Below are 8764 nucleotides of genomic sequence, written 5' to 3'. Positions count from 1 at the left end.
GGGATGAAAGCACATAGGAGAAAGAGATATTCTTGAATAACTTTTTTTGTGAAGGTCGGAGAGACTTGCAAGTAGGCTCTACCCCCACTAAATGGGGTAGCGCGCATCGATCGGTACCATCCTTGAGCTTCTCCGACTTTCGGAAGGGTTAGGGTTAGGGTTAGGGATGAAAGCACATAGGAGAAAGAGATATTCTTGAATAACTTTTTTTGTGAAGGTCGGAGAGACTTGAAAAGTGGTTGCATCTGGACTAATTTGGGTCCTGCAGATCGATTGGTACCATCCCCGAGCTTGTACGACCTTCGGAAGAGGTCGACCGACGAAATTCCCCCAAATCTGAGGAGATATTCTTGAATAACTTTTTTTGTGAAGGTCGGACAGACTTGCAAGTAGGCTCTACCCCCACTAAATGGGGTAGCGCGCATCGATCGGTACCATCCTTGAGCTTCTCCGACTTTCGGAAGGGTTAGGGTTAGGGTTAGGGATGAAAGCACATAGGAGAAAGAGATATTCTTGAATAACTTTTTTTGTGAAGGTCGGAGAGACTTGCAAGTAGGCTCTACCCCCACTAAATGGGGTAGCGCGCATCGATCGGTACCATCCTTGAGCTTCTCCGACTTTTGGAAGGGTTAGGGTTAGGGTTAGGGATGAAAGCACATAGGAGAAAGAGATATTCTTGAATAACTTTTTTTGTGAAGGTCGGAGAGACTTGCAAGTAGGCTCTACCCCCACTAAATTGGGTAGCGCGCATCGATCGGTACCATCCTTGAGCTTCTCCGACTTTCGGAAGGGTTAGGGTTAGGGTTAGGGATGAAAGCACATAGGAGAAAGAGATATTCTTGAATAACTTTTTTTGTGAAGGTCGGAGAGACTTGGAAAGTGGTTGCATCTGGACTAATTTGGGTCCTGCAGATCGATTGGTACCATCCCCGAGCTTGTACGACCTTCGGAAGAGGTCGACCGACGAAATTCCCCCAAATCTGAGGAGATATTCTTGAATAACTTTTTTTGTGAAGGTCGGAGAGACTTGCAAGTAGGCTCTACCCCCACTAAATGGGGTAGCGCGCATCGATCGGTACCATCCTTGAGCTTCTCCGACTTTCGGAAGGGTTAGGGTTAGGGTTAGGGATGAAAGCACATAGGAGAAAGAGATATTCTTGAATAACTTTTTTTGTGAAGGTCGGAGAGACTTGCAAGTAGGCTCTACCCCCACTAAATGGGGTAGCGCGCATCGATCGGTACCATCCTTGAGCTTCTCCGACTTTCGGAAGGGTTAGGGTTAGGGTTAGGGATGAAAGCACATAGGAGAAACAGATATTCTTGAATAACTTTTTTTGTGAAGGTCGGAGAGACTTGCAAGTAGGCTCTACCCCCACTAAATGGGGTAGCGCGCATCGATCGGTACCATCCTTGAGCTTCTCCGACTTTCGGAAGGGTTAGGGTTAGGGTTAGGGATGAAAGCACATAGGAGAAAGAGATATTCTTGAATAACTTTTTTTGTGAAGGTCGGAGAGACTTGCTAGTAGGCTCTACCCCCACTAAATGGGGTAGCGCGCATCGATCGGTACCATCCTTGAGCTTCTCCGACTTTTGGAAGGGTTAGGGTTAGGGTTAGGGATGAAAGCACATAGGAGAAAGAGATATTCTTGAATAACTTTTTTTGTGAAGGTCGGAGAGACTTGGAAAGTGGTTGCATCTGGACTAATTTGGGTCCTGCGGATCGATTGGTACCATCCCCGAGCTTGTACGACCTTCGGAAGAGGTCGACCGACGAAATTCCCCCAAATCTGAGGAGATATTCTTGAATAACTTTTTTTGTGAAGGTCGGAGAGACTTGCAAGTAGGCTCTACCCCCACTAAATGGGGTAACGCGCATCGATCGGTACCATCCTTGAGCTTCTCCGACTTTCGGAAGGGTTAGGGTTAGGGTTAGGGATGAAAGCACATAGGAGAAAGAGATATTCTTGAATAACTTTTTTTGTGAAGGTCGGAGAGACTTGCAAGTAGGCTCTACCCCCACTAAATGGGGTAGCGCGCATCGATCGGTACCATCCTTGAGCTTCTCCGACTTTTGGAAGGGTTAGGGTTAGGGTTAGGGATGAAAGCACATAGGAGAAAGAGATATTCTTGAATAACTTTTTTTGTGAAGGTCGGAGAGACTTGCAAGTAGGCTCTACCCCCACTAAATGGGGTAGCGCGCATCGATCGGTACCATCCTTGAGCTTCTCCGACTTTCGGAAGGGTTAGGGTTAGGGTTAGGGATGAAAGCACATAGGAGAAAGAGATATTCTTGAATAACTTTTTTTGTGAAGGTCGGAGAGACTTGAAAAGTGGTTGCATCTGGACTAATTTGGGTCCTGCAGATCGATTGGTACCATCCCCGAGCTTGTACGACCTTCGGAAGAGGTCGACCGACGAAATTCCCCCAAATCTGAGGAGATATTCTTGAATAACTTTTTTTGTGAAGGTCGGAGAGACTTGCAAGTAGGCTCTACCCCCACTAAATGGGGTAGCGCGCATCGATCGGTACCATCCTTGAGCTTCTCCGACTTTCGGAAGGGTTAGGGTTAGGGTTAGGGATGAAAGCACATAGGAGAAAGAGATATTCTTGAATAACTTTTTTTGTGAAGGTCGGAGAGACTTGCAAGTAGGCTCTACCCCCACTAAATGGGGTAGCGCGCATCGATCGGTACCATCCTTGAGCTTCTCCGACTTTTGGAAGGGTTAGGGTTAGGGTTAGGGATGAAAGCACATAGGAGAAAGAGATATTCTTGAATAACTTTTTTTGTGAAGGTCGGAGAGACTTGCAAGTAGGCTCTACCCCCACTAAATGGGGTAGCGCGCATCGATCGGTACCATCCTTGAGCTTCTCCGACTTTCGGAAGGGTTAGGGTTAGGGTTAGGGATGAAAGCACATAGGAGAAAGAGATATTCTTGAATAACTTTTTTTGTGAAGGTCGGAGAGACTTGCAAGTAGGCTCTACCCCCACTAAATGGGGTAGCGCGCATCGATCGGTACCATCCTTGAGCTTCTCCGACTTTTGGAAGGGTTAGGGTTAGGGTTAGGGATGAAAGCACATAGGAGAAAGAGATATTCTTGAATAACTTTTTTTGTGAAGGTCGGAGAGACTTGCAAGTAGGCTCTACCCCCACTAAATGGGGTAGCGCGCATCGATCGGTACCATCCTTGAGCTTCTCCGACTTTCGGAAGGGTTAGGGTTAGGGTTAGGGATGAAAGCACATAGGAGAAAGAGATATTCTTGAATAACTTTTTTTGTGAAGGTCGGAGAGACTTGGAAAGTGGTTGCATCTGGACTAATTTGGGTCCTGCGGATCGATTGGTACCATCCCCGAGCTTGTACGACCTTCGGAAGAGGTCGACCGACGAAATTCCCCCAAATCTGAGGAGATATTCTTGAATAACTTTTTTTGTGAAGGTCGGAGAGACTTGCAAGTAGGCTCTACCCCCACTAAATGGGGTAGCGCGCATCGATCAGTACCATCCTTGAGCTTCTCCGACTTTCGGAAGGGTTAGGGTTAGGGTTAGGGATGAAAGCACATAGGAGAAAGAGATATTCTTGAATAACTTTTTTTGTGAAGGTCGGAGAGACTTGCAAGTAGGCTCTACCCCCACTAAATGGGGTAGCGCGCATCGATCAGTACCATCCTTGAGCTTCTCCGACTTTCGGAAGGGTTAGGGTTAGGGTTAGGGATGAAAGCACATAGGAGAAAGAGATATTCTTGAATAACTTTTTTTGTGAAGGTCGGAGAGACTTGCAAGTAGGCTCTACCCCCACTAAATGGGGTAGCGCGCATCGATCGGTACCATCCTTGAGCTTCTCCGACTTTCGGAAGGGTTAGGGTTAGGGTTAGGGATGAAAGCACATAGGAGAAAGAGATATTCTTGAATAACTTTTTTTGTGAAGGTCGGAGAGACTTGCTAGTAGGCTCTACCCCCACTAAATGGGGTAGCGCGCATCGATCGGTACCATCCTTGAGCTTCTCCGACTTTTGGAAGGGTTAGGGTTAGGGTTAGGGATGAAAGCACATAGGAGAAAGAGATATTCTTGAATAACTTTTTTTGTGAAGGTCGGAGAGACTTGGAAAGTGGTTGCATCTGGACTAATTTGGGTCCTGCGGATCGATTGGTACCATCCCCGAGCTTGTACGACCTTCGGAAGAGGTCGACCGACGAAATTCCCCCAAATCTGAGGAGATATTCTTGAATAACTTTTTTTGTGAAGGTCGGAGAGACTTGCAAGTAGGCTCTACCCCCACTAAATGGGGTAACGCGCATCGATCGGTACCATCCTTGAGCTTCTCCGACTTTCGGAAGGGTTAGGGTTAGGGTTAGGGATGAAAGCACATAGGAGAAAGAGATATTCTTGAATAACTTTTTTTGTGAAGGTCGGAGAGACTTGCAAGTAGGCTCTACCCCCACTAAATGGGGTAGCGCGCATCGATCGGTACCATCCTTGAGCTTCTCCGACTTTCGGAAGGGTTAGGGTTAGGGTTAGGGATGAAAGCACATAGGAGAAAGAGATATTCTTGAATAACTTTTTTTGTGAAGGTCGGAGAGACTTGGAAAGTGGTTGCATCTGGACTAATTTGGGTCCTGCGGATCGATTGGTACCATCCCCGAGCTTGTACGACCTTCGGAAGAGGTCGACCGACGAAATTCCCCCAAATCTGAGGAGATATTCTTGAATAACTTTTTTTGTGAAGGTCGGAGAGACTTGCAAGTAGGCTCTACCCCCACTAAATGGGGTAGCGCGCATCGATCGGTACCATCCTTGAGCTTCTCCGACTTTCGGAAGGGTTAGGGTTAGGGTTAGGGATGAAAGCACATAGGAGAAAGAGATATTCTTGAATAACTTTTTTTGTGAAGGTCGGAGAGACTTGCAAGTAGGCTCTACCCCCACTAAATGGGGTAGCGCGCATCGATCGGTACCATCCTTGAGCTTCTCCGACTTTTGGAAGGGTTAGGGTTAGGGTTAGGGATGAAAGCACATAGGAGAAAGAGATATTCTTGAATAACTTTTTTTGTGAAGGTCGGAGAGACTTGCAAGTAGGCTCTACCCCCACTAAATTGGGTAGCGCGCATCGATCGGTACCATCCTTGAGCTTCTCCGACTTTCGGAAGGGTTAGGGTTAGGGTTAGGGATGAAAGCACATAGGAGAAAGAGATATTCTTGAATAACTTTTTTTGTGAAGGTCGGAGAGACTTGCAAGTAGGCTCTACCCCCACTAAATGGGGTAGCGCGCATCGATCGGTACCATCCTTGAGCTTCTCCGACTTTCGGAAGGGTTAGGGTTAGGGTTAGGGATGAAAGCACATAGGAGAAAGAGATATTCTTGAATAACTTTTTTTGTGAAGGTCGGAGAGACTTGGAAAGTGGTTGCATCTGGACTAATTTGGGTCCTGCGGATCGATTGGTACCATCCCCGAGCTTGTACGACCTTCGGAAGAGGTCGACCGACGAAATTCCCCCAAATCTGAGGAGATATTCTTGAATAACTTTTTTTGTGAAGGTCGGAGAGACTTGCAAGTAGGCTCTACCCCCACTAAATGGGGTTGCGCGCATCGATCGGTACCATCCTTGAGCTTCTCCGACTTTCGGAAGGGTTAGGGTTAGGGATGAAAGCACATAGGAGAAAGAGATATTCTTGAATAACTTTTTTTGTGAAGGTCGGAGAGACTTGCAAGTAGGCTCTACCCCCACTAAATGGGGTAGCGCGCATCGATCGGTACCATCCTTGAGCTTCTCCGACTTTCGGAAGGGTTAGGGTTAGGGTTAGGGATGAAAGCACATAGGAGAAAGAGATATTCTTGAATAACTTTTTTTGTGAAGGTCGGAGAGACTTGCAAGTAGGCTCTACCCCCACTAAATGGGGTAGCGCACATCGATCGGTACCATCTTTGAGCTTCTCCGACTTTTGGAAGGGTTAGGGTTAGGGTTAGGGATGAAAGCACATAGGAGAAAGAGATATTCTTGAATAACTTTTTTTGTGAAGGTCGGAGAGACTTGCAAGTAGGCTCTACCCCCACTAAATTGGGTAGCGCGCATCGATCGGTACCATCCTTGAGCTTCTCCGACTTTCGGAAGGGTTAGGGTTAGGGTTAGGGATGAAAGCACATAGGAGAAAGAGATATTCTTGAATAACTTTTTTTGTGAAGGTCGGAGAGACTTGCAAGTAGGCTCTACCCCCACTAAATGGGGTAGCGCACATCGATCGGTACCATCCTTGAGCTTCTCCGACTTTCGGAAGGGTTAGGGTTAGGGTTAGGGATGAAAGCACATAGGAGAAAGAGATATTCTTGAATAACTTTTTTTGTGAAGGTCGGAGAGACTTGCAAGTAGGCTCTACCCCCACTAAATGGGGTAGCGCGCATCGATCGGTACCATCCTTGAGCTTCTCCGACTTTCGGAAGGGTTAGGGTTAGGGTTAGGGATGAAAGCACATAGGAGAAAGAGATATTCTTGAATAACGTTTTTTGTGAAGGTCGGAGAGACTTGCAAGTAGGCTCTACCCCCACTAAATGGGGTAGCGCGCATCGATCGGTACCATCCTTGAGCTTCTCCGACTTTCGGAAGGGTTAGGGTTAGGGTTAGGGATGAAAGCACATAGGAGAAAGAGATATTCTTGAATAACTTTTTTTGTGAAGGTCGGAGAGACTTGGAAAGTGGTTGCATCTGGACTAATTTGGGTCCTGCGGATCGATTGGTACCATCCCCGAGCTTGTACGACCTTCGAAAGAGGTCGACCGACGAAATTCCCCCAAATCTGAGGAGATATTCTTGAATAACTTTTTTTGTGAAGGTCGGAGAGACTTGCAAGTAGGCTCTACCCCCACTAAATGGGGTAGCGAGCATCGATCGGTACCATCCTTGAGCTTCTCCGACTTTCGGAAGGGTTAGGGTTAGGGTTAGGGATGAAAGCACATAGGAGAAAGAGATATTCTTGAATAACTTTTTTTGTGAAGGTCGGAGAGACTTGCAAGTAGGCTCTACCCCCACTAAATGGGGTAGCGCGCATCGATCGGTACCATCTTTGAGCTTCTCCGACTTTCGGAAGGGTTAGGGTTAGGGTTAGGGATGAAAGCACATAGGAGAAAGAGATATTCTTGAATAACTTTTTTTGTGAAGGTCGGAGAGACTTGAAAAGTGGTTGCATCTGGACTAATTTGGGTCCTGCAGATCGATTGGTACCATCCCCGAGCTTGTACGACCTTCGGAAGAGGTCGACCGACGAAATTCCCCCAAATCTGAGGAGATATTCTTGAATAACTTTTTTTGTGAAGGTCGGAGAGACTTGCAAGTAGGCTCTACCCCCACTAAATGGGGTAGCGCGCATCGATCGGTACCATCCTTGAGCTTCTCCGACTTTCGGAAGGGTTAGGGTTAGGGTTAGGGATGAAAGCACATAGGAGAAAGAGATATTCTTGAATAACTTTTTTTGTGAAGGTCGGAGAGACTTGCAAGTAGGCTCTACCCCCACTAAATGGGGTAGCGCGCATCGATCGGTACCATCCTTGAGCTTCTCCGACTTTTGGAAGGGTTAGGGTTAGGGTTAGGGATGAAAGCACATAGGAGAAAGAGATATTCTTGAATAACTTTTTTTGTGAAGGTCGGAGAGACTTGCAAGTAGGCTCTACCCCCACTAAATGGGGTAGCGCGCATCGATCGGTACCATCCTTGAGCTTCTCCGACTTTTGGAAGGGTTAGGGATAGGGTTAGGGATGAAAGCACATAGGAGAAAGAGATATTCTTGAATAACCTTTTTTGTGAAGGTCGGAGAGACTTGCAAGTAGGCTCTACCCCCACTAAATGGGGTAGCGCGCATCGATCGGTACCATCCTTGAGCTTCTCCGACTTTCGGAAGGGTTAGGGTTAGGGTTAGGGATGAAAGCACATAGGAGAAAGAGATATTCTTGAATAACTTTTTTTGTGAAGGTCGGAGAGACTTGGAAAGTGGTTGCATCTGGACTAATTTGGGTCCTGCGGATCGATTGGTACCATCCCCGAGCTTGTACGACCTTCGGAAGAGGTCGACCGACGAAATTCCCCCAAATCTGAGGAGATATTCTTGAATAACTTTTTTTGTGAAGGTCGGAGAGACTTGCAAGTAGGCTTTACCCCCACTAAATGGGGTAGCGCGCATCGATCGGTACCATCCTTGAGCTTCTCCGACTTTCGGAAGGGTTAGGGTTAGGGTTAGGGATGAAAGCACATAGGAGAAAGAGATATTCTTGAATAACTTTTTTTGTGAAGGTCGGAGAGACTTGCAAGTAGGCTCTACCCCCACTAAATGGGGTAGCGCGCATCGATCGGTACCATCCTTGAGCTTCTCCGACTTTTGGAAGGGTTAGGGTTAGGGTTAGGGATGAAAGCACATAGGAGAAAGAGATATTCTTGAATAACTTTTTTTGTGAAGGTCGGAGAGACTTGCAAGTAGGCTCTACCCCCACTAAATTGGGTAGCGCGCATCGATCGGTACCATCCTTGAGCTTCTCCGACTTTCGGAAGGGTTAGGGTTAGGGTTAGGGATGAAAGCACATAGGAGAAAGAGATATTCTTGAATAACTTTTTTTGTGAAGGTCGGAGAGACTTGCAAGTAGGCTCTACCCCCACTAAATGGGGTAGCGCGCATCGATCGGTACCATCCTTGAGCTTCTCCGACTTTCGGAAGGGTTAGGGTTAGGGTTAGGGATGAAAGCACATAGGAGAAAGAGATATTCTTGAATAACTTTTTTTGTGAAGGT

The sequence above is a fragment of the Limanda limanda genome, unplaced genomic scaffold (genome assembly GCF_963576545.1).
Source record: "Limanda limanda unplaced genomic scaffold, fLimLim1.1 SCAFFOLD_25, whole genome shotgun sequence".
Classification (NCBI taxonomy): Eukaryota; Metazoa; Chordata; class Actinopteri; order Pleuronectiformes; family Pleuronectidae; genus Limanda; species Limanda limanda.
The sequence above is the reverse complement of the archived record's forward strand: the minus strand, read 5'-3'. Positions refer to the sequence as shown.